The following is a 26,682-nucleotide window of genomic DNA, read 5'->3' as shown; positions in this document are numbered from 1 at the left end:
GGCACTCATGTTCCAACACAGCTGTGGACCAGGCCCTGGGTTGGGAACCTGGGGCAGGCAGAGATGACTTTGACCTGGTCCCTGCCAGGTGGAATGGAAGCGACATGTACAACCAGAACATGAGAAGAACCGTATGCAGGGTGAGGCTGCCTGGGAGTGACCCAGGTAACTGAGCAGGGAGGTCCAGCCAGCGGGTCTTTGTCCAGAAGCACCAAGCGACAGCACCCGGGGACATGGGAGTCCCGGACAGTACAGCCACACAGGAAAGACCACAGGGAAGACCAGAAGCTGCTGCAGCCACGTGAAAGATTCCATCCTGCTCAGCTTGATACAGCCATGCCTGCATCCTGAAGTAACACCAACATAGGGTTTCGGGGCGGGAATTCCTGCCAGTTCTCAGGAAATTTTTTCACTTTCCCGTTCCCAAATCCTGAGATACAAACTGTTTTCTGTTCTCCACGATGAATCGTTTCCACAAAGTGACGGCCAATACTACCAACCACCTGGGTTCAAGGAGCCGAGTTTCCCGATTTCCCAACCAACTTTTCTCAGGATTCCAGAACGGAAAAGCGAAAAAAATTCCCGAGAATGGGCGGGAATGCCTGCCCGGAAACCCTACCAACACCCTCACAGGAAGACTTGCACACCCAGAAATGCACCAACATGTGAGCACAGCCCCAGAGAACTCACTGGCACACGCCCTTGGACAGACTTATAGATGTGCCTGACACACAGAGAGGCACAGAGACACTGGAAAGAACACAATGCCGTATAGTGATGTTTGTATGGATGCCAACAGACAGGTGTGGCCCCACCTCCACAAATACTGACAGAGGTGGTCAGACATGAACCGATATGAACTCGCCTGTGCAGATACTGAGAGACGTGAACCCATGGAAATCCACAGATACAGGCAGAAATGTGCAGACACATGGGTCCTGACAGATATATACATGCAAGACTTCACTTATACAAAGACGAGCAGGTACACATACATAGGTACACACTGACACACAGACACACCTTGACACACAGACGTGCACAACTACGTGGATACACCTCTTCTTGTGCTGATATGTGATGCATAGACACATATTTATAAAGACACATGTTGCCAGATGTATCCTCACATACACACACACACACAGGCACTCTCAGGGACACCGGCTGACATGTTGAGGCATGGCCTGCAGCCAGGCACATGCACAAGGCTAGGCTCTGTTCTGAGCTCAGGCCTAGGTTCTCAGCATCCCCGAGCTGCTGTTCTCAAGCCAGGTCCTCTCCTGACCCACTCCTGCCAGCTGCCTCACTTTGGCTAGCTCCCTGGTGCTCAGGCCCTCCCACCATCCCTTCATCTGCCCATTGGCCCTGGCCCAGGCCCCAGGCTCCAGGATGGCAATTGCCCCAGATGCCGAGTCAGCCAAATTTTACACCCAGAAGTGGAGCCAGGCCAGCAAGGCTTGTTGCAGCCCGCTTGGGGCATCAGCACGGGGGTGGCAGGAGAAAGCCAGGATCCTGTAGTGGCAGAGAGAAGAGCAGCCCCAGCTGCCGTGCAGGCCTGCCTGGCAAGGCTGCCAGCTTTCTCTTCTCTAAGTCATCCACCCTCTGCAGGCCTCAGGCTCCTCACCTCTGAAATGGGACAATACGCTTGCCCCACTGACATGTCAATTCAGTATACACATCATCTCCCCGATGACAGAAAGATATGGCCTAACCTTCCCTTGTTTTTTCTTTACAATAACTCTAAGACATAGGTTTTCTTTTCACTGTGTTAGACTACGTAGCTGAGCCCTGGAAAAGTAAGTCACTTACTCAAGGGAGCAGACAGGACAGGAACCCAAGCTCCAAATTCCACATCTTTCATGGTCAGTAAATATGTAGCCCATGAGCTGCCAGAATCCAGTCACTTACCCACAGCAGACATCACTAATCAATCACAGTCTCTTTCTTTGGTGAATTTCGACTTGGCTTCAGGATCCTTCTCAACACACTCCAGGCGGACATAAGTCATTGGCCAGAGTTGGCACCCAGGATGAAACTTCCTGCCATCCTGTCACTGCATCCAGTTCATCTAATTCAGAGGGTGGATATGACAATTCAATGAAATCAAGGCCAGAAAGTATTTTGGAAGAACACAAGTGCCATGCCAATCAAAGGAATTTTAGTACAGTTTCCAAAGGCGGTTCACATCTAAATCCTCCCAAGTCCCACTACACTGGGGAGAGGATCAGGGTCAGACAGTCACTATCATTGCTCCATTTCAAAGAGGAAGAGACTGAGGCCGGGCAAGTGAGTCCAGGGCCACATAGCTAAGAGACAGAAGTGAGACTGGGACTCAAGTGTCGACTCCTGTTTCAGTGCTCTTTGAAGGTCCACAGCCCCAGCCAGACAGGGCAGGCCAGAGTGTGTAGACGCAAGGGAGCAGGAGGGCCCAGACTCCTCCCAGCAGAAAGGAATCGACCCTACAACTAATTGGTTCAGAGTGCTTCTTTTGACCCTAATTAGCTATTTGTCATGTCTCCATTTGCATACCAGAAAAGATGTAAATTTGCATATTTGTAAATGAGGCCGAGCCTGGATGTGGGTTCTGGAAGAGCTTGGCAATTGCTGGCAGGCAGGGAGGCAGCTGGCTCTTGCCACTGAAGCATGGGCCGTGGAACGAGGAGATTTGGAAGACAGCTCCTTGGCTCTGGGCTGAAGGGGCTCTCCAAGGGGGTCACACAAGATGGCCTGCCTCCCTCTCCTCCCCTGGGGCTGAGTGGTGGGCATGGAGAATGGGTGAGCCTGATGCTGCTATTTTGATTAGAGGAAACAAGGAGAGGGGAGTATAAAGTAATTTCAGGACGCTCTGTGCTGGGAAGCCTTCTGTTCCCATCCTTGGATAGAATCTGTAACACTCGCCAAGGCGGGGACGTCCCCCTCCACCTCGCGAGAGAGGAAAAGGTTTGGGAGGGAAGGGAGGTCAGGGAGAACCGCACCCTAACATACACACACACACTCTGTCTCTCTCCCAGACTCTGAGGCACACATACACTTGGACACACACCTACAATTTACGTACACATACACACTCACGCACACAAGCCTCCCAGGAGCCCCCCAGAAGCACCCTCACAGCCAGCACCCCCAGGCCCCTAGAGATGCGCATGAAACTCTAACTGGAGAGGCACATTCGTACATGCAGACATTCCCAGACTCCCCGCCACAGACACATTCACGCCCTTACACATACAGACACACACTCAAACACTTGAACATAGATGTAGGCATACAGACTGCCTTAAGCTGTGCGTAAATATTTACATACACACACACACATATACACATGCCATACACAAGCACCTCCTTGCTAAGACCCAGTTCCCTGGCAAATTCTGGAAAACCTGACCTCTCTACCAGAGTTTCCGGTGCCTCTTTGGGAAGAGACAAAGGAAACTAGGTAGGCATCCTTCCTAGAAAAGGAGCAGGTGTGTCCCCAAGGCATTGATCCCAAGTAGGGGATTGGTTCCTTCTCTAGGAAAGCAATGAGTAGGGCATGCCCCGGTGCCTTCTGGGCTTTGACCTAGGGTTTGGAGCAGGGTCTGGGGGGGTCTTGACAAACAGGAGAGCAAGAGCGACAGGGGACGAGGAAGCCATGATACATAGGTGGGGCCTGGGCCATGCACTGAGCTGGAAAGCCTCAGTGCCTCAGAATCTCCACGTTGACCTCAGGGGCCAGTGTGGAATGGGGTGGCACAAGCTGCTGCACCTTCAGGCATGTAGGCAATAAGATGCCAAGCTCAAAGGGAGTCCTAGAGCCATGAGGTTTCCCGGGATGGGGGCCGGTGCTGACACTGAGGCCTGGAGGCCCAGGGTCAGGACCAAATGCTTCAACCACTATTCCTGTTGCCAGCACCTCCTCCCCAATGCCTGCATCTCAAAAGGCAAGCTAAATAGCTCCGTATTTGTAAATTAAATATAGCTGCACTCCAGCTTTCCAAAGAGCTGGGAAGGAGAGAAGAAGAGAGAAAAGGAGAGAGAGAGGAAGAGAAGAAAAGCTGCCGCCCTCAGGAAAGTCTGGCTGGTACAGATTGCCTGAGTCATGAATATTCATCTGGCGAATGAGGAGAGCGGGAGTTTGCATAACAGCTCCACCCACCCAACTGAAAGAAATGTCACCGCCTTTGCCAATAAAGTGCCAAAGGAAGCCGGTGGAGGCTGCCAGCCAGACGGTGCCAAACTGCTGACTTCCACTCCCAGGCGTGGAAAAAGCACATTGTTTCCGGCCCAGGGAGCTGCCACTTGGGGCTGGGAGAATGGAACTGGCTGCTGGGAGAGAACCAGGAGGAAAAGTTTCTCTCGCCACCCACGGGAAACCTGGTGGGCAGAACACCTGGGCCACAACCCTCCCTAAAACCCCTCCAGAGAGAGGCTCAAACCTGACTGATTGAGGGCACCCATTCTAGCCAACCACCAAGGACCCGGGTCCCAACGGCAAGAGCTCCATGCTTGGGACACCCTTAAAGAAATCTCAAGCGCGTCCTCATGAGTCCTGGGTGGTCACTAGAGACCAGGAGAGACGGGGACAAACTAGATGTCACTTTGGGACCTAGACGTCCACAGTAACCTTGACTCCATTTTGCAGAAGGGAATGCCCCCAACTGCAGGTGACTGTTTTCCTCCCTGGGTCACACTCACTTCCAAGACCCAATCCTCCTGTCTCTTATTCCAAGAAGTCCCCGACACCCTTCCCCAAGACAGACTCCATCTCTCCGTCCTCAGTAACTCCAGTCCTGAAAGTTTGCCATGATGCCAGCCCTTTTCCTGCCCCCAGCTTTTTCCTCCCTCTGGGCTGTGAGCGCTGAGGTCAAGAGCTGTGGTTGATTAATCGTTCTCAGTATCCCAGCCCAGCTTGAGAGTCAGAGAAGGCATCGTGAGCAATTTGTTGAACAGAGCCATTTTCTTCCATCCATTCCCATCCCTATGCCTGTACCTGGCCCAGGGTCCTTCCTGCTGCCCTGAATTATGCTTGCCAAGTCCCTGGCAGTTGACACATCCTGACCTGGCAGCCCAATCTGAGCCCATTAGGATTGGAACGGGCACTGAGTGGCTGGCCTCCCATCCTCAGGCCACGCGCCCCAGAGCCAAGTGGTTCCAGGTCCCCCTGGCATCCCATCGTTATGGTGGCACCCACAAACCCTCCTGCCTGCCCTCCAGTCTGCCACAGCTGGATCCTCCAGTAATTACCCAAATGAATGGAAGAAGCAGAGCTGGAGAGAGGATGTTCTCTTAGTACAGAAAAGCAATTAGGGCTGTGGGCGTCTCCAGCTGCTGCTCCTGTTATGTAAAGTTTGGGATGTGTATTTGGGACTTAATGAGGATATTTATGTGTTCGCATCTTACCTTCACAGGCTGTTCATTTCAAGCATCCCAAGTATTCTTGGGACAAGTATTCAGCAATACAAGCCAGGCAACATGCTCCAAAGGAGCGGTATCACCTCTGGGTAGACAAAGAGCTCCTTTCCCAGGACTCATGGCACCCCAGACATCAATGGCAGCCACCTAGATCCAGCCTGGCTCCCTTCTGCAGCATCCCTGTCAAGTCCAACCTCCGCTTGAGGCCTACAGGGGCAGGGATTCCTTTACTGCCTCTGTCGTGGTTAAAAGATCTGCAATTGTTGCAAAGTTCTTCCTTGAACTGTGCCAACATCTGCCGCTTTGCAACATTCCCACATCGGCACAAAAACTGCCCTCGGGACCATATGGGACATATCACTCCCTCTGCTCCATGGCAGCCATTAATCGTGCAGGAGGTAAATTGGTGTTAAATTGAAAAAGTTTCTGTGGCTGAATAAGTTTGGAAAAATTCTGCGTCAAAGTTTCTTTGCCTCAGGACTTCTCAGGGCCTTTACTGTGCTCTCATAATGTATCGCTGTGCAACAACCTCAAGTAACTAGGGTTTCAAGGAGCACATGTTAGGAAACATGGCTTCAGCAGGTTAAAAGCAAATGTCTAATTCCTTGGCTTGAGGTGCTTCAAGCCTTCCTCCTAGATTGGGCATGATGCCTGGACTTCTCCCCATCCAGGTCATTTTCTGTAGGCGAGCTCTGCCCTTGTGGCTGCATTCCCCCACTCACTGTTCCAGGCAACCTCTGGCCATTGAGAGTCCCCCAGTCTTTACCTTCTATATCTAGGACCCCATTCTCCCATTGATGGAATCAAAACACACTGGAGGAGACACAGCAGCTGAATCACACTGTCTTTCCTAAAAGTCCTCCCAACAAGTCACGATGGAACCTCAGCTCCTTATTCTGCTCTCTGGCCCTGCACCGAAACCCACAGCCAGAGCCCACTCTCTGCCAGGTGTTCCAGACAATGGGGTTCCTGCTCTGCCTTCCCTGGACAGCCAGATGGTGGGCCACAGTGAGCCTCCAAATATCTGTGCATCAACTAGTAATTCACACACAGTTGGGCTTTTTTCACAGTCTCCCAAAGCATAAATTTGTTCAAGCATCTCGTCACCTCAGACTCACAGACTCTCTAATCGTCCTGGGCTCCGGGCCCAGAAGTTTTCCCAGACCAAGGCCATCGTCCACACCTGCACTGGGTGGCCCTGGATCCACCAGACCTCCCCTCTCCTGCACCTTTAGTCAACCCCCACCCCGTACCTTCCTTCTCATCACCCTTCAAGTATGTGTTCAAGCCCAGGCATGGAAAATAGGTTCACCTCACTGGCCAAGTCCATTAGATTGCTCGTGGCTCCCTGGCCTGACTGCTGGGAGAAAGATTTTGAGATTTCCTCCGGGCCCGGCAGAATGGTTAGTGATGCCTGCTGGTGTCGGGGAGTGGGCACGGTGGCACATGTGCCAGTTATTGCCATCCCTGATCAAGGCTCAGTCCCTTTCCCTCAAACCTGCTCCCCCAAGCTGGAACCCTCCTTTCTCCCATGACAAACTCCCCCCCACTCCCACACACACCCACTTAAAGCCCCACTCTCCCACCGAAACTGCTCTCTCTGAAGTCACCAACAAACTCCTAATTGTCAAGTCTGTGCCCTCTACTTGGTCTCAGTATCTTTACAGCATTAGATATGGTTGACCTTTCTCTGGAAGTTCACCCCTGCCCCCACAGAATTCTGAGGCATTCTATGCTCCTGGCTGTCCCTCGCCTTCCTGACCACTCATCCTGTTGCTTCTCCCAGCTCCTAAATGTGGCCGTGTACCAGTCCCAAGTTTTTGGCCCTCCACTCCTGTACCTCCTCTCCTTCCCTCTGAGATCTCCTCCATAGCTTCGTCCTTGGGGAAAAGGTCCCTGTGCCTCTGTGATCAGTCTCTAATGCCCACCAGCCGCTGCCACAAGCCAACGCCTTGAAAACCCCACGCCTCTCCCTTCCTCCAGAATCAACTCCTGCTCTGGGCTTTTCACCATGCAGAGGATCAAATTCTTGACTTTCGTCTTGACTCCGTAACAGCTTGACTTCATTAAATCACCATTTGATATTTATCTAATTTCCAAAATGAAGAGAGTGTTATTATTATTCTGATTGAAAAACACGTAGCATCATTATTAAAAAAAAAATCAAACCATTATTTTAAAGTATGTAAAAGAAAGTAAAAATCACCCAAAATCCTAACTCCCAGATATAACCACTCCTAGCATTTTGGTGAACAGCCTTCCAGACATATCTCTATGCATATACACACATAGAAATCTATGTATATGATTTTATAGAGGAGAGATTGTATTATACATACTGTTCTCACTGACACCTGCTTTTCTCTCTCAACAATATGTCATAGACATCTTTCTATGTCAATAAATAGAGCTCTACAAAATTATTTTAATCACTTCATAGTACTTCATTGTATACATGTATTACACTTTAACTGGGTCTCTATTGATCATGTAGAAGGTTGTCAAGATTTCACTCTCCTAAACAATCTTGAGATAAGTAGCCATGTGCATATCTCTTTGCTCATTTTTGCAATTATCTCCTTAGAATAAAATCCTACGAATGAGATTGCTGCAATAAGGGTATGCTATTTCTAATTCTGTCACTCGCCCTTCAGAACACTTGCAACAATGGACTTCCCATCAACAGTTCTCTAGCACCTGTCTGTCCACTCCCTCGCCAGCCCTGGGTTTTCATGTGTGGCCAAATTGACAGAAGGCAAATGACACTCGTTTTTATTAGCATTGCTTAGATTATTGGTGAGAGTAAATGAATATCTTTTCCTGTGTTTCAGTCATTTGTACTTATTTTCTTTGTGAATAGCCTGTTCATGTCCTTTGCCTATTTTTTCTAATGAAATATTCATCTTTTTCTTAATGAGTTGTAACAGTTCTTTGCGATCAGATTAAACAATTGTCAATCATATATTTTTTCCTTTTTTTTTTTTACCTCTTCTTTTAACGGTCTTTCAGATACTGAAATTTTTAATTTTCATATATTCCAATCTGTCAGTCTTTTCTTTTATGATTTCTGGATATCACATCATGCTGACAAGGACCTTTCCCTCCTGAAGATGACCAAAATATTCATTCATATTTATACCTATATGGTCTTCATGGCTTGGTCTTATGGGGGTTAGGTGGGAAACCAGTTTGTTTTCTAACGGCTGGCCCATTGTCCCAACATCGTTTATAAAATAGTCCATATTTTCCCAACTCAATAGAAATGACATTTTACCGTATGTAAAATTCCCTTAAATGTTTGGATGCATCTCTGGACTCTCTATTCTGTCCCAATGATCTGTCTATTCTTACATAAGAATTTTAATTTTCATCCCTTTATAAAACATTTTAATATCTGATAGAGTAAATATTTATCATTTTTCTTTTTCAGAATTTTCCTGACTATTCTTGGTTTTTATTTTTCCAGATTAGCTTTAAAATTATTTTGTCAAATTCAAAAGAAAATAAAAAGAATCCTGTTGGGGTCTTGATTAAATCATCTTAATTTTGTACATAGATTTAAGGAGAATTGGCATCCTGATAGTATTAAATCTTTCCACCCAAGAACTAGGTATGTGTCATATTTATTCAAGTCTTTCATATCCCTCAGCAGAGTTCTCTGGTCTTCTTCATGTAAATTCTACATGTTTCTTATGAAGTTTATTTCCAAGTATTTTGTGTTATCATTCTCTTCTTGACACTGTGGCTGAGGACTTTCACTGTACCTTCCAGATAGTCACTTTACAAATGGAAATGATACTTGTTTTTGCTCGTTGTTTTCTTACTGGTCATTTTACTAAATTCTATTGTTTCCGATTGCTTTTGAGAAATTGTCTTGGGTTTTCCAGGTAAACAGTTATCTTATCTGCAAACCATGATTATTTGCCCTCATCCTCCAATATTTACCCTTTCTATTTTATCTTCCTACCTAATTGCGATATCCAGCACTTTAGGAAAAGTGTTTTCAATTGATAACAACAGCTGCCCTGGTCTAGTTTCTGACTCGAATAAGAATATATCTAGGGTTTCACCAGCTTAATGTCTCTTATCCATCATTCCCAGTCCTGTAACCACTGTTTTAGTCTGGCCCATATTATCCTCTCACCGGTGTTATCACACAGATGAGGAATAAGAGTACAGGGGTTGAAGTCCGATGAGCGATGTTCAAGTCCTGATGGCTGTTTACTAATGATGTGACTGGTCTGGATACTCCAGCTCTTTGAAACACAGTTTTAAAAGTAATAAAAAGAGGAGAGGTTGTAAGAATCAGGCGAGACAACACACACGCTGTGCCCAGTATCAGTAAATGATCATTTTTGTTAACTCTCAGCTCTGCGAGGCTCCTGCCAACCCTACCTACATCCCACAGGGAGGTTGGTCTTCCCAAAATCCCACTGTGTTCACATGGCTCTACCACTTCCCCCTCACCGCTCACAATCTTCAATTATTCCCCATTGACAATGGAATCGAGTCCAAATTCTTAAACTTGTGTCTGAGTTCTTCTATTATTCAACCCAAAACTTCCTTTAGCCTCATTTCCTGAAGCCACTTGCCACCCCGTCTATCACACACCCCTACCATACCTTTACTCCAGCCCAGATGTTCTCCTTACTACGGGCTGCCTGTTACTAGGCAGACTCCCACTCTCCAGACTGCTGTCACAGATCCATCCATCAGCCCCTTTATCGGCTTTAGTGGCAAGGAATACCAAAAGGAAATCCCAATTGCTCTAGAAAGTGGATTTATTAGCTCACTTAACTAAATAGTCCAGACACAATGGGCTTCAGGCACAGCTTGATCAGGGCTGAGATGCCATTTTTCTGTGATTTTTCCAGGCTCTTCCCACTTCCGTATGTTGACAGTAGTCTCAGATTGTCTTCCTAGTCACCAAATGCCCCCCAGGAATTAAGACCACATGCTTCCTCATTCAAATCCAGACAGAGATTGGCTGTCTTTTCCCAGGCCATCTAACAAAAGTTCTGAGCTTTAAAAAAAAAAAAAAAAAAAAAAAGTTCTGAGCCTCTGTCTGACTGGGCCAACCTAAACTAATCTCTATGACCAGGGGAATGTATGTGCTGATTGGTTTACAACCAATCAATGTGCCAAGGTGGGGGTGGGTGGATTGTCTTGACTGGCTAAACCAATCACGGTTCATCTCCAGAGCCACACACATTCACTGCTGGCGATGGATGGGGTGTTCACAACCTCAATTGCACTAAAACCTCTTTCACTCACATTTCTGGGACTTAGACTTCCTTTAATACCCAAGTCAAGCCCCAGACCTCTGATAATGTGTCCCCTACCTTTTAGCTCCCAGAGACCTTACTCTCTCTGCTCAACACATGGTAACTATAGTCATATATAATTTATTGACAAAGTCCTTTGTTCATTCATCGCAATTAGTAATCACAGAACTGATTAAAGTCTGCAAAAACACTTTATACAAAACTAGCCCTTTTGACCTTCACAACAATCCTCTGACATTCAGAGTGGTTAAGTGATTTGCTCTATGTCACACAGCCCCAGATGACATGATGACATTGCTCCAGAGTCCTCTGCAGCAATCTCTCTCTCTCTCTCTCTCTCTCTCTCTCTCTCTCTCTCTCTCTCTCTCTCTCTCTCTCTCTCTCACACACACACACACACACACACACACACACAAACACACACTTCATTCCTCCTCCACTCCCCAACTCAAGCCCGACATGAGATGCAGAAAACCCCTGGCCCCATCTCCTTTTTCCCACTTCACCTCAATTTCTAGAGCTCTGAGACTTTCTCCAAAAAGCACAAAGTTTTCTTGCCAGACAGCAGTTTCTAAGATTTGTGTGACAAGGCCGGGTAAAATTCAAATGACTCTGGGTGATTTAATCTGCTTGGGGCTGGTAAATCAGTTCAACCCAAGCTGCCACAGCCGCCCCAGAAACCCACAAGCCGAGCTGATGACAGGAGCCTATCTGCAGATCTGCAGGTGAGGACCCAGGAAGCGTGAACTGAGGCCTGGGGAGTTCCCCTCCACTGCACTCAGAATACATTTGGACGGTCCTCTAGCCTATAGCCCAGAGCCTCTCGCGGCCTACATATTCCACCAGCCAGCATCTCTCTCAAGGAGGCAGCCCCAGTTTTCCCTCCCTCCCCACCCCCCATTGTCAGCACTGGCTCCCAAGTCCACGCCGGACTTCTCAGGGGGAGGAGGCCAGCAGTGGTCAAGCTTTCACTGAAACTGCGTACTTGCTGCCAGGTCCTTGCACACCCACACACACATTACTTCATTTCATCTTCACAACAACTTAATGAGGGAGGCATGTCCATCCTCAATTTACAGGTGACTTAATTGAGGCTCCGAGTGATTAAACAACTTGCCCAGGGTTATTACGTAGCTAGCAGGAGGCAGAGCCAAGATTCAAACCTAGATTCATAAGACTCCAAAATCTTCACACTTTTGACTCCACCCCTTTGTGGAGGTCAAGGGGAATAAGAAGAAGGCAGCTTTCACTGAAACCACATCATCTGAGAAAAGAGAGGGGACCGTCCCTGGTTGAAGGGTAGGTGTTACTCTGGCTAATGAAACAATAGATTTTCCTGTACAAGGCAAATGTCAAAGGAGAAGGTTGTCACACTATGACGTACCTCCTGTGTGCCAAGCATGTGTGCATATGTGGGTGCCGTGTGCCAGGTGCTCAACACCCATCAACCTAACCATCACCCTATAAGCGGTAATGTGCTGGCAAACATTTACCAACCAGCACTCTGGAGGAAAAAGCGAGCTCTGATTTGTAGCATTTGCCAGTTTCTGTGGTATAAATATGCCCACCGTGGTCAACTTCAAGCTACCACGGGATGTCGCTGAACACAGTTGGGAAGAGCTGCCCTCGATCTGTTCGATAAGCCAGTAGGAACCCACTCCAGCACACCACTGCCTGTAAGAGAGGTTTTATTAAACCCGCTGAACAGACGAGCCCGTAAACAAAGGCGGTCAGGCTGGAATCCACTTCTTTATCATTTTCTAAAGTCTACATTCTCTCCACAGCTCTGTGTTCCCTGAACCAGAGGCGATGCCACGAGCCATATCATCTGATCTCTAATTTCTGAAGTGGGGTACACTCCTGAGAAGTCCTGATGGGCAGTAGAAGACGAGTGGGTGGAAATTCAGCAGGTCGGGATTCAGCACAAGGAAGAACGTTCTGAATGCCCTTCTAGATGGACAGCTCCAGGAAGTCAGCATCCGGCTGTGTCTGGCACATAGCAAGTGCTCAATAAATAATGAATGAATAAAGAAAGGAAAGAAAAAGCCATTACATACATGTTCCCTTGGAACCTCAGCTTCACCAGATCCATAACTGAGTTCATCATCTTTCCCAAAACACCTGTCCCTCGTCCTGTGTGTCTTGTCTCGGGGAATATTACCCAGCCAGGAACCTGGGAGTCCTTGCCCCTCCCTCCCCATCATTCACCACATCCAATCAATCACCAGGTCCTGCTTTTCTGCTTCCTTGCTTCTCCTTTCCACAGGCTGTCCTCAACATACCCACTCTGCTCCCTTCCTCAGACCATCACCATCTCTCACTAGGCTGACACCACAGCTTCCTAACGGGTCTTTCCATACTCGTTCCTGGCCTGGACCCACCCCCAGCCCCGGTCAAATCCATCAACAAAGCTGCCAAAGTGATCTTTCTAAACTGCCCCATGAATGAACACCACCGATCCCTTCAATGGCTTCTCATTCCAGAGGATGGAATAAAAGCCCCTTGTCTTCCAAGGTCTGGCTTCATCTCCCTCTCCCGTTCGGTCACTTAGTTCTTAAGACTTCCACCTATGATAGTCTTTATTTTTCAACATCACCAAACATGTTGGTGTCCCCTGCATACCTATCTTTTGCCTCCATCCATGCCTTTGATTGCGCTATACCCCCTGCCTGGAATGCCCTCCCTCTTTTCCCTTCCCTTCACCTCGAAAACTCCTACTCATCCTTTAAGATGTATAGTAAGATGTTTGTTTTAGTAGATGATTCCTTTTCGCACTAACATTTCATGATTCTAATGCCCAATCTTGATATTCAAGGTCTTCTGGATTCTATAGTCACCTTCTCTTTTCATGGGATCCTATAAGGATCCTTAGGGATTCTCTAGTCCAGTTCTACCATTTTGCAGACACAAAATCTGAGACTCGAGAGCAAAAGAGATTTGTCCAAGATCCCACAGCAAGTCAGTGACAGAGCCAAAACAAGAACCAGTCACCTGCCTCCCAGCCCAGGGCTCTTTCTTTGCATTGCACGCTCCAACCTGATCCCGCCCTCCCCCTCCAACACATATTCTCACCATAACCATCTCTGCCCCACCCTGACTTACCTCCTCACGCCCAAGCCAGGCTCTCACCTTTCCTGCCTTGGCTCATGCTGTGCAAGGCCATTGCCTGACCTCCATTCAACTTCTAGGTCCTCCACCTCCAAGAAGTCCACCTTGGTTATCCAACCAAACCCATCCACACCCCACACCCTTCCGCAAATCACCCAAATTTATCAAAACCCAGCAACTGGTTCTTAGTTCACTCACTGCAGTCAGTGTCTTGTTCCATCTCGCCAGGCAGGATGCCCACTCATCAGAGCTGGCCGATATCTCCTCATCTTCTTTCTTCTTCTCGTCCTCCTCCTCCTTTTACATCCCCAGCTTGATATGGAACTTTTCAGGGTAACAAACTATAGCAGAAAGAGGGTGGCATCTCGGGTCAGATAGATGGAGTTTCAAATTCCAGCTCTGTAGGTCCCTGACTGGTTTACCTTAATCCATCTGAGCCTATACTTTCCTTATCTATAAAATGAGTCCTGCTCCCCCAGGGTTTTTATGAGGACTGAAAGAGCTCACTCATACTACAGGCCTAGCACTTAGTAGGCTCTTGATAAATGATAGTTCCCTTAACTGCCTTTCTTGGTGAATCGCCAAGACACTTGGAGAAAAAGAGCTCTCGTGGCCTGGGCGGTGAGCAGAGTCATAAACACTTTCTCTTACGCCCATCCTCAACAGGCTATGAGCAGCCTGTGTGCAGAAACGTGGGGTGTATCCAACCCCCCTTCCCCACCCCCCACAATCTGCTTTAACCTTCTTATCAGAAATGCCTGGTTTATGTCAACATCATCCGTTTTACTTCTCTGTTCGTGTAAAAAAAAATTTACAAAAACATATCTAAGAGGAAAAGAAGAATTTAATGAGTAAAACTATCTGCAGCCCCATTTCTTTCTCAGGAAAAAGTGGCTGTGATTCTGGCATGAGAGCGGGAAGCTCAACAGCTTCACTTCACTGCAGCTGCCAGAAGAAGTACATTTCAGAGTGGAACAGAACCTCCGAATTAAACAGTACGTCTCTGAGCCAGGCGCTTCCTGTGCTGAATTCAGCTTGGCAGGTGACATCCCAGCTCAAGCACTCTGAGCAACTACAAGGCTCTCTGTTGCTACCTGCCTCCAGCATAGGAGAAGCAGCCCTGCCAGGCCCTGGCAAACCACTGACCACCAAAATAAGGGCTCTGAGGAGGGAAGGAGACAGCTGGTTGGTGGGGCAGGGGGGTGGATATAGCTGGCCAGAGGCCAAGAGGACCAGGACCTCTCCCAATTCCAGAATATTCAGGAACCAGTGCTTTCCTCTCCCTCAAATGAGGTCAATGTGGCATAAAGATCAGATCCAGGACTTGCTGCTCAAACAAAAGTTCAGAAAATCTGCAGCCTCTTTCTCTCCTTCAGAGGTGTCACTTCGGAGGGCTACTCTGGATGGAATCCAAGAGTCAAACTCCAGAAGGGCCCTGCTCCTCTAAGAACCCCCTCCCCAAAAACACAGAGTAAAAACGGGGGGAAGAAAGCACATGACCTTCAAATATGTACAATAATTACTACCCCAAGACAGAGAGCAGGCCAGGTCAGGATGGTGGTCCCCCTCCCTTGTCCCAAACCCCATACCTTTATTAATGTAGCCCACTGGCTCACACTGAACTTACTGGCCCTTAAACTCTTAAATCCCTTTCTCATGAGCTGCTGCTCCTCTCTACAATTTTTCCTGTAGTCAAGATGGGCCTCAGCATTTATCCCTATGACGTTTCATCAATATTTCGTCATGCCACATAGTCACTCCAGCCTATTGAGATCCTTCTGGATCCTGATTCTGTTATTTGACCTTTCCTCTTTCCTTATTCTGTCGTACCACCTTCTACTGTTATGGGCCTGCACCCTTTATGTCTTCTTCTGGATCCTTGGCATCTGTTGGTCAGAACAAGGTAGAAGGCAGAGCCCTACAGCAACCTCTAAAGACCTTCACAGACTGACCTGGTTCCACGTAGAAGAACATTTCATGGCTGTTGTTCAGCCAGATGGGAGCCCCCTCTGTGCCCTCACAGCCATCTATCATGTCTTCAAGAGTCATGAGAAACCCGATCCTATGTCTTAGGAGACAGTGTGCTATGGCAGAAAGGATCAGACAGATCCAGGCTTGAATCTCAGCTCCATCGGTCTTGGGCAAGCCACTTACTTTCCAGTTGCTCATCTGCAAAATGAGACTGTTGCATCTAGTGCACAAGCTTGTAAAGATTAAGTAAGACCACGTATTAAAGTATCTGGCCCACAGTAGGTGCTCATCAAACAGATTCTGCTCCACTTCACACTAGCTCATTTTCTCCATCTACCAGTCATTAAGCTGTCAAGAATCTAAAAGATTCATCTGGTTTTGGTGAATCCATGTTGGCTCCAAGGATCACCGCTTTCTTCTCTAAGTGTCACAGATTTCACCATCCATACTAGGTATTCATTCGAGATCAGCCCAAACCCTGAATCTTATTATGTGAATTTCTGTCAAGGCAGTCTTCTCTTCCTGGATCTGTGCAGTTTTTTAAATAAAATAATAACACTAGTGATAACAGCTTAATCCTTTCAATCCCACTATGAAATAAAAAGTGTTCCCATTTTACCTGTGAAGAAACTAAGGCTCAGAGAAGTTAAATAACCTTTCCAAGGTCACACAGCTGAAAAATGTAAAAGCGAAGGAGAACTCTGGCCCTGAACACCACACTCTCAGCGTTGGGCAGCATTTCCCAAATGTTGGCCTAAAGGGGGCACTTTGTCTCTGGCCCCTACTGCACTTACCTCTTGGGCCTCAGACCAAAGTTCACTCAGTTGAGCATGTTTGGAGTCCCGACTGTCATCCAGAGGGATGGTCACTCGCCTCCACCTCCCAGCAGCTCTGTGCCCACCACCTTCACATAAAAAGGGACTGGCTGAGGCACAGACCCCGTTGCTCCAGGAAGAGTGGGATCAGTGGGTTGATCTCCACATACACGTCCTAAGCTCCCCCAGCTGGGACCCTCTTCCCCAGCCCTTCATCAGGACCCAGCCACCTGCCGCCCAACTCTGATGCCTCTGAACTCTCTGCTGCGTCCTGGACCCCCAGTTGCCAGGATCCCCACCTGCCCAAGGGACATTTCAAGGCCCTACCCCTTAGCCATGTGTCCAGACTATCTGGATGCTGAGTCCAGCCACTCAGCACGGCTGTCCTCCAGCACTGACCACCAGTCTTCACCCTTCCCCTGACTCCTCCCAGCCTCGGGGTCAGACTGGGCTGCAGGTTGAAGGAATTCCCTAAACTTGGGGTAAAGAGGGAATGGACCCAGGAAGCTGCCAGGGCTTGGGCTCAGGCCCATGGCCACCAAGGGAGCAGCTTGTCAAGGAAAGGATTCCTAGCGATTCTAGAGGAAGCCGTCGGTGGGTCTGTTTGTAAACCCTTAACAATGTCCAGGCAGGGTGCCCAGAACCTGAAGCTCCTATCAGACAACTGCTCCCCTCAGGCCCAGAGAACAGAGCCTTGGAGCAAGCTCACCCTCCTTCCTAACAATCAAAACACAGCCCACGACAGTCACACCCCATGAACTCTCACCTTACAAGCCCATTCACACCAAAACAAACACTCACAAGTCCACTCTCTCCACAGATAGAGTCATCCATTGATTCATTAAGTATTGATTAAGCACCTGCTACATGCCAGGCACACTTCTAGGTATGTGGGACACATCAGGGGCCAAACCAGACAAAGTTTCCACCGCTTGTGAGGTCTTTCATTCTAATAGGGAAACCAACAGTGAAAAATAAACTTAAATTAGTAATTAGAAATTGATGAGGGCAAAAGAAAAATTAGAACAAGATAAGGGGAATTGAAGTGCTTGGGAGGGGCCAGGTAACAATTAAAATAGGGTGGTTGGGGTTTCATTAAGAAAGTGACACGTAAAATGCTCAAAAGCCACGTATGTATGGCCAGTGGCTCCGGTAGCAGACAGCACAGTTCTAGACATTTTTCCATTAACCTTAATTCCTACCTTAAGTTAGATATCGTGATTCCCCAAAAATAGGAGCTAACCAGAAAATAAGCCCTAGCATGATTTGTCAGGATGACGTCCCCTGAATATAAGCCCTAATGCGTCTTTTGGAGCAAAACTTAATATAAGACTTGGTCTTATTTTCGGGGAGACATGGTACTCCCTGGCACATACACCCAAAGACCTACGTAAGCTACCAAATGCCATGAACCTGGCACACTCCTGACAGGAAGGTTGATAAATGTCACCAAGGTAGTGGAGTAATCGTGGGACCTTCACTGCCTCTTCAGCTAATACATTTTTTCCTCTTCCTCCAAATACTGTTTAAACCCACTGTCTTTACTCCGTCTTCTCCACCTCCCTTCCTGACACTTTAAAATCTGTTCTCCCACCCTCAGAACTTCATCAAAACTGCTCCTGGAAAGAAAGATAAGCAACACTCCTTTCTTAAAATGTAACTTTTCGTTTCACCTTGTTTCCATACTTTTTCTGCACGTTGGTGATATCAACTCCTCCTGGTTCACATATGGTGCTTTACGATTAACAATATTTTCAGGAGAGGGGAAAGTGACACTTAAGGGAACTCTTGAAGAAGGTGATAAAGTTATTCATTCATTCAATAAATATTTATTGAACATCCACAATGCCACTGTGTGCCAGAGGTTGTTCTAATAATGGGGATACAGACATGAACAACACAGCTAAAATTCCTGCCCTTGTATAGTTTACATTCTGGTAAGGGAGAGGGAAACCATAAACAAACTACGGTAGTGCCCCCCTTATCCGCAGTTTCGCTTTCCACAGTTTCAGCTACCCACGGCCAATGGAGATCTAAAAACATTCAATGGAACATTCCAGAAACAAACAATGTATAAGGCTTACATTGCATGCTGTTTTGAGGAGTGTGATGAAATCTCATGAATCATCCTTTGTCCAGTGTCCCCACACTGCATGCACTACCTGCCCATTCATCACTTAGTGGCCATGTCGGTTATCACATCGACTGGTGGTATCACAGTGTTTGTGTGCAAGTAACCCTTATTTTACTTAATAATGGCCCCGAAGCCCAGGAGTAATGATGTTGGCAATTTGGATATGCCACAGAGAAGCCATAAACTGTATGTATGCATGTATGTGCAGAAAAAAACATAGTATATCTAGGGTTCAGTACTCTCTGCAGTTTCAGGCATCCACTGCGGGTCTTGGAACATACCCCCTCAGATAAGAGGGGGCTACTCAATAAATAGATAGTGTGCTCGATGGTGATCAATGTTATAGAGAAGATTAAATCCAAGGAGGAATAAAAAGAGGGGAGCGGTGCGATTTTAAGCAAGGATGGCCTCACGTCCTCACCCTCAAATTCTTTCCCAAAGCACACCCACGAATTATTTCCCAAACTCACCGTCACACATACACACACTAGACTGAACATGGACTCACAATTCAAACATAGGCACACAGGCACCCTCTCTGCTTTGCAAAGTACACTCACACAAACACACAACACGCCATGACACGAGCATGCACGCAACCATGTACTCAGCACAAAGACACACACACACATACACAAGCGCAGTTCACTCAGACCTCAGAGAAACACATCCTCCAGGTCACACAGAGAGATTTTAAAGTCAGAACTGGCGGGACCCTCAGCTGTTAGAAGGGACTGAAGACCAGAGAGGGGCACCAGCTCCCCCGAGGCCAACAGCAGGCCAGCGGCACGGTGGGCATGACTCCAGTCCCGAGTTCTTCACAATACGTCACTCTCTCCCCTCTCCACAGACTGTCAACCTCAGCACCCAACAAAGGCACCCACACTTCTGAATACCCACAGATAAACACAGACTTGGGCACAGGGACACACACACAGACACACATATTCACACAAAGACACAAACCTCATTCCTCTCTTCGAGGCAACAAGGAGGGGTGAGATTTGGAGAGCTTCTTGCAACTTCGGCCTTGCTTGTCCACTTGACCCCCCCCCACCCCACATGCCCCAGCTGTTCCAGCCACCACCACGTTTTCCTCCTGCCCTAACCTGCGGCTGTGAGGTCCCTGCATGACATGTGTATGCATACAGATGCATCATATGTGAATGTGTACACATATGGCTCGCAAATGGGGTGGACACGTTTCTGTGCAAGTAGTCGTCCATGGGGAGTTTGCAATGTGTGAGGACCTTTATGTAAGTATGCAGGTGTGTGTCTGTGCACACGTGTGCATGCTCCCAGGAAGACAGGGAGATTTATTATCTAAATCTTGCTTCTCCGGGGGATGAAAGCAAAGCGAAGTTCAGGTTTAAATCACACCGTCGCGGGCAGGAGGGGTTCCCTGGCCTTACTTACATGGTTATCTGCCGTGTGCAGCAGAAGGGGCTGGCAGGCAGGAGGCAGCCAGCAACCCGTCAGCGGGGAATCATTTGTTGTCTCCAGGCCCCTGGGACCTGCTGCGACTGTTCCAGGAGTGGGAGACCCAGAGGGCAGCAGCGACAATCACATGCCCGTCCCAGGTGCTGGGGGGAAGGAAGGGGCCAGGCATCCCACTCAGACTTCCTTGTGCTGTAGAAAAGCAGAGGGAGAAGAGGCAGGAACCATGGGCCAGAAAGAAGCCCAGGCACTTCTTGGCCTGGATGGAGAGAGAGGGTCCAGGCAAGAAGTAACCCTGGCCCCAGGGCAGACCCCACCCTGCCAACCTCTTTACTGACCAGGAAAACATCCTCAAGGCTCCAGGAAGTCAGACCTTCGGCAGCCTGAGTTGACCTGACTCTTCTCCCTGTAACAATCACCTCTTCCCCGTCTCCATCTCTCTCCCTGTCTCTTTGTTTATGTGTGTTTGCTCTTTGTCTCTCCTTATCTCTCTGTCTGGGAATCTTTTATCTCTTTGTGTCTGACTGTCTGGCCTTCTCCTTCCATGTTTCTGTCTTGCACTTTTCTTTTCAAGTTCTCTGATCAGCCCTAACCTCAAGGCTTCCCTCTGCTGACCCGTCACCTGTGGCCTTGCTTGTAACACATCACACACCTCCTGGAGCATGTTATCACCTTTGAGCCTCTCCTCATTTGCGGGGACAGGCTGGGGGAGTCAGGATTAGAAACCCCATTTTATAAATGAGGAGACAGCCCTTAGAAGCTAGGCGCCTTGCCCAAGGCCATGCAGCTAGCATGGAATTAAAAATCCAGGTGGGTTTTCATTGCATGATCAGCCTCCCATAACTTCAATATCGCCTGTTAGCAGAAGCAGTTCCCCCCAGTACCCCAAACCCTAAAGGAAAGACAATTTAAGAACCCAGTGCCACAAAACAACTCATCCCCATCCTAACCACTAAAACTGGCTCCAATTCACTAAAAGCCCTAGAAAACACAAAGGCTGAGATGGGAGACATTAGGATTCTCTGTATGTCCTCCCAAGGAAGCCGCATCCCAGCTTCACTCCCCACAAGTCTGAAGTGTATGTACATCCCATATTCCCCAGGCCCTCCTGGGATGAATGGTTTCCTGCTTCCTGAGTAGGTGTTTCTTGAGGTCTCAGTCTTTCCATCTGTACAATGGGGATGAGGAGGTTGTAATCGTCACACTGCTAAGCTAGGCCCTGCTCCTACAAACACGGCCGCTCCTCTCCCTGTCTAGGACCCTGATCCCTAAAAGACCTCTGACTTCAGCCACCAAGAACCCTTGGACACTTCTGGAAATCGCTGTGGTTCCAGGGGCCCAAACCAGCTTTGCCCGCATGGGTTGCTGGGCAGCACCCGTGAAACCCCGGGGCCCAGCGACAGAGCCCCATGCACAGCAAGGTCCGACCGCCTCCTACAGCCTCCACCGCTGCCACCAGCCCCCACCCCAGAGGCGTCAGCACCAACGACCCGCCAGGGCCTGCCCATTTTCCTTTCTTTTCATCGCTGGCTCCGCGCGCAGTTACAGAACCAGGTCTCCACAGAGTAATTTACTGGCAGAATCTCTCCCAGAATCCAGCTTGAAACCAAGCTGTAAAAACAGCTTCGAGTGTAAATAATTCATGCAGACAATATGACTTTTTTATGTAAATTCGGCGCATTAACCCTCTATTATAATGATGGACGGCAGATAGGGGCGACGTTGCCTTGGTAAGAGCTAATGGATGGCCGCCATAAATTCACTGCACATTTTATTGTGTTGCTGGAAATTGTGCCTTCAGGCAATGCTGTTTACTTTTATGTAAAACTCTAGGTTCCCTAAATATTACAAATATTTTACATCCAGCTCCTCAGCATTTGGGCTCTGCCCACAAATCAAGCTTTCTCCATGTGAGTTGTAATTAAAGGTTTGTTGTGTTTTTTTTTTTTCCTGGGACAATTATCTCCAACTATAAAGAGAAATATTTTTCCCCTTTAGATGTTCCGTCATTGACTTATTAACAAATCCTTTGAAGAAGGAGGTTGTAAGTGACTCGCTGTGGTCCTTGGCACGAGTGGGTCGGGAGGAGAAGGGATGCTGTGGGTACAAGAGCTTGGTGGCTGGCTTTTATGTCTGGCCGCCACTCTGGGTTATTTACACATATGATCTTCTGGGCCTTCCTCCCCCCTCTTCCTTTCTATAATTCATGACCACTTTAGCAGGGTAATTCCTCCAGCCACCTTTGCAAGAGATTGGCCCCTTGCAAGCCCCCTGCCCACGGTCCTCTGGGGAGGTAGCTGGCTGGGCCTTATGCCCAAGAGGGTCAGAAATGGAGTCTTCACAGCTGGCTGCCCGTACACAAGCCAATTCATCCCTCCTTGCCCCCCACGGCTCACATCCCTCCGGAGCACCGCCTCGCACAGAAACTTGGGGTTTCCTGCATTGATTCTCCTTCAATCCAAAGTGCTGGAAGTACCCTTTGGCTCAGTCCCTGCCCAGGCAGAGGTCAGGCGGATGCCACGGACGCTTGCACGAGGTCTGGGGAGAGGGAAGCCAAAAACCTTAGAAGCTTCTTCAAGAAGGGGGGCAACAACTGGAGCAGCAGTCCTCTTTAAAAACAATCCTCACACTTGTTTATTATTGTCATTAATATTAATGGACACGCTGTTAGTATTCATACAGCTGCATTAATATCACCCAGGAGCACCTGGGATCTCTAAGCACTCCTAATGGCATGTGGATTCTGCCTTCAGCCCCCCTGTCCCCCCCACCGCTGATCCCTCCCCACAGGCATGACACCCATCCTACACGGGTTCCAAACCACCCTCCTCTCTGATTGGCACCTGCCTTTGGAAACCCAGAGCCATACGGGATTTGGAGTCACTTCTAAGTCCCAGGGGCTTTGCTGAGTGAAGGGGATTGAGAGCCAGGGCCCCTGGACATTTCCTGCCTCTCCAAGAGGCACAGGAAGGTATCTGACAAAGGTGGCTTAAGAAAGATCGTTCATTTCCCCCCCTCCAAAGGCTCAATTTCCTGCAGAGTTGGGGAAAAAAAGACACATTGGTTAAAAACAAAGATGAGATATCATTTTTCACCGATTAGATTGGCAAAGATAATTATAATAATAATGGCAACAGCAGCGACCAGCTCGCTTCCTGTACGCAAGCGAGCGCGATGCTTAACCCTCTGCGCCCACTCTTACTGAATCTGCGCCACAACCCCACCACGTACCTTTTATGGGATTGTAAATTAGTAAAACCTTCGTGGAAAGCAATTTACAGCATGTGACAAAATGCAAACTCTGCTTGCCCTCTGACTCCACAGCTCCATTTTTAGGAATTTTCTGTATGTTGGTCATGGAAAAAACCACTCCAAGTGCACTCTTGCTGTTCCCTTGCACACCCACCCTGACCCTGCCTCTTGCCCATTCACCTTTCAACTTGAATGTCACCTCCTCAGAGAAGCCCTTCCTGCCCCCAAGGGTAAGTTACCTTGTCTTCTCTTCCCCTCTCATAGTCTATACATGTCCTTCCTACTCTGAGTAATTTTCCTTCATACTCTGGGTACTCCGTATCATCTGCTAATTGGATAGTGATTTGTGTAAGTGCTTAAGACATAAGCCCGTTGCAAAAAGTTGCTGTCTGCCCTGCTGACAGTGGCTGGGTGTCCTGTCTCCCCACTATATCATAAACTCTAAAAGCAAGCACTGACCGTGTTGCTTCATTCACCATTGCTATCCCCAGCCTGGCACTGGGCTCATGGTATGTAGGATAGAGTCTATAAACATTTGTGGCATGAATGAATGAATGCATGCATGCATGCATGAAGATACATGCACATAGCTGTTCATTGCAGGGATGTTTATAAGAGCAAAACAATTAGGAAAACATGTATCACCATCAGCCGGGGACTGGGTAAGTAAAGTGAGGTGTATTCACACATATAGCGCAGGCGTTAAAACTGTGAGGTGGATCTACATGTATTGACCTGGACGATATCCATGACATATTGCTGAGTTGGGGGTTGGGGGGGCAGGTGACAGAACAGGACGTGTCGACAGATCTCACTCAGGGTAGAATTGCATACGTGGAATCTATTTGTGTATATTTATGCACAGAGAGAAGTCTGGAAGGACGTTCACCAAAATGTTATGTGGTTATCTCTGGATGGTGAAATCCGAGGTGATTTTTACATTTTTCTTTGAACTTTTCCATATTGTCTGAATTTTTTGCAATGAGCATATGTATCCTTTTTTTACAAAATGATAAAGCTGCTTTCAAAAGAAAGAAAAGTATAGGTACATTGGGAAAGGGTGGGGGTGCCTTGTGAGGGGTTCAGCCTGAGGCCAGGCAAATCAGACAGAGCTGGGGCTCCAGCAGCTGCAGGGCTGTCTCCCCTCTGCGTGGGCTACAGGGGAGGGACATTTAGGGCCACGGCCCCTGCCCCATCCTTTCTCCAGGCACCGCCTGCCTGTCCAGAGTGGAGCTTCTAAATAAGGATTTCCGCATTCGATTCTTCTGACATGCTTTACCGCCTCAGAGCTGTTTTGCAAAATTCATAGCGGTTTTACAGGCTCCAAGCTTCCTGGGACCAATTCCATTTTGAACAATAGCGGAGTGTCTGCTTGCAGGCGGGGTTGGCCCACCCCAGAGCAGCCTCCCAGCCTCTGTGAGCTGGGACTATGGGGCTGAGTGTGAGGCCACGGCATGAAAATACATGAGCATGTCCTTGTGCTGTCCTCACCCTCCTGTCCACAAGAGGGAAGGAGGAAGGCTGCTGCCCACATTGCCGGGTCTCCTGTGCCCCGAGGGGACTCTTCCCCAAGGAGGTGAGGGAAGCAAAGTCCTTCCCAACGTCCCCCCCTTTCTGCGTGGATCACCTCCTGAGGGTCTTCTTACCCAACTACCACCTAAAGCCCTAGAAGCTAAGAGACGTGGCCACGCTAAGGTTACACAGCAAGATAATGGCAGGGCACAGGGTCGAATCCAGGGTTCCCGCTGCCTGCTCTGTGCATGCCTTCATTTAAAAAGGCTTGGTGTGCCCTTCCTAAGATACACCCAAGAGGTGTGGCAGCACAGTCGTTACCCCAAACTAAGCCACCAACACCCCATCGCTGGTCTCCCTGTCCTTAGCCCTGGCCTCCCTCAGTCAGGATCCAGTACTCAGTACGCAGGGTGATTTCTATAAAACACAAAACTCCTCAGCCATTCCCCTGTCAAAGCCTTCTATGGCTTCACATTGCCCACGGGGGAAACACCTAAGCCCCTTAGCCTGACGCTGTAGATCTTTTGTGATACGGCCGCTGTCCCACCTCCCTGCAGAAGGTAGAGTGATGTTTTTGCTCTGATCCTGACTCTCTCCTTCTTAAAGGCCTTCACCGGCCCCCCACTGACCCTGATATACGGGCCCTGGATGACCTACTCCAGCTGCCCGGCCCCCACTCCCACCCGCCCTTTCCTGCCACTCACTCCTAGTCTCCAGCCTCTCTGATTGGGCCGGGCAGTTGCACAGCTCATGTCTGCACTCCCTCCACTGGCTCCCTCGTCTCAGCTTCTCCCTCTGGCTAATTCCTACTCATCCTCCAAGATTCCACTCTAGAATCGCCTCCTCAGAGAAGCTGTCCCCAATTCTCCCCACCCCTATCAGCTACTCCGAGTTAAATGATGGCCCTCGAAGCACCCTGTGCCATCACCATATTAACCTGTCTGGTCACTGCTTGTTTGTGGGTGCATCTCCCCCATTGCACTGTGAGCTCCTCAACAGGGTGTCCAGTGCCCAGTGGATATTTATTATTTTTGTTATGGGAAGGGTAGGTTTCATCAGTCCCATTTTACAGAGGAGGAAACTGAGGCGCAAAGAGGTGGAGAGACTTTCCCAAGGTCGCAGAGCTACCAAAGGGTGGAGGCAGCGTTTGACCCAGATGTCATTGTTTCCAGTGGGCTATTCTTTCCGCTGCGTTACAACTCCATTCCAGAACCACTCTAGCAAGCAAGCATCTCATACACACATACACACATCTAAAGGAAGGCACACAGGTATATCCAAACACATACAGAAACACACACAGTCTTACAGACAACAGATGTACATACACAAATAGCAGACCCCACAGACGTACCTAATGACCTACATATCGGCACTTACACATGAGTGCCCCCTGATGTGCACATATGACCATGAACTTACATATTTGTGCATATATGCACATGCATGCATAACCTACACGGATGCATACCGACACGCACAGACATGTACCCAGGCACACATACATAAGTGCATAGAGACATGCACAGACACATACATTCATGCACACATACCCAGTCACAAACACAGAGACCCGCAGATATGCACATAGGCACACGGAGAAGTACACACACACAGGTTCAGCAATGTGCATATATATAACCATACTCGTATGCGTTCATGCCCAGACTAGCACACAGGCACACACAGACACAGAAACACACTCATATGAACACAGACATGCACACACAAAGACACATGCATACCCACAGACCCTCACAAGAAAAAGCATATA

Source organism: Rhinolophus ferrumequinum, chromosome 9, assembly GCF_004115265.2.
Source record: "Rhinolophus ferrumequinum isolate MPI-CBG mRhiFer1 chromosome 9, mRhiFer1_v1.p, whole genome shotgun sequence".
In the NCBI taxonomy this organism is placed as follows: Eukaryota; Metazoa; Chordata; class Mammalia; order Chiroptera; family Rhinolophidae; genus Rhinolophus; species Rhinolophus ferrumequinum.
The sequence above is the reverse complement of the archived record's forward strand: the minus strand, read 5'-3'. Positions refer to the sequence as shown.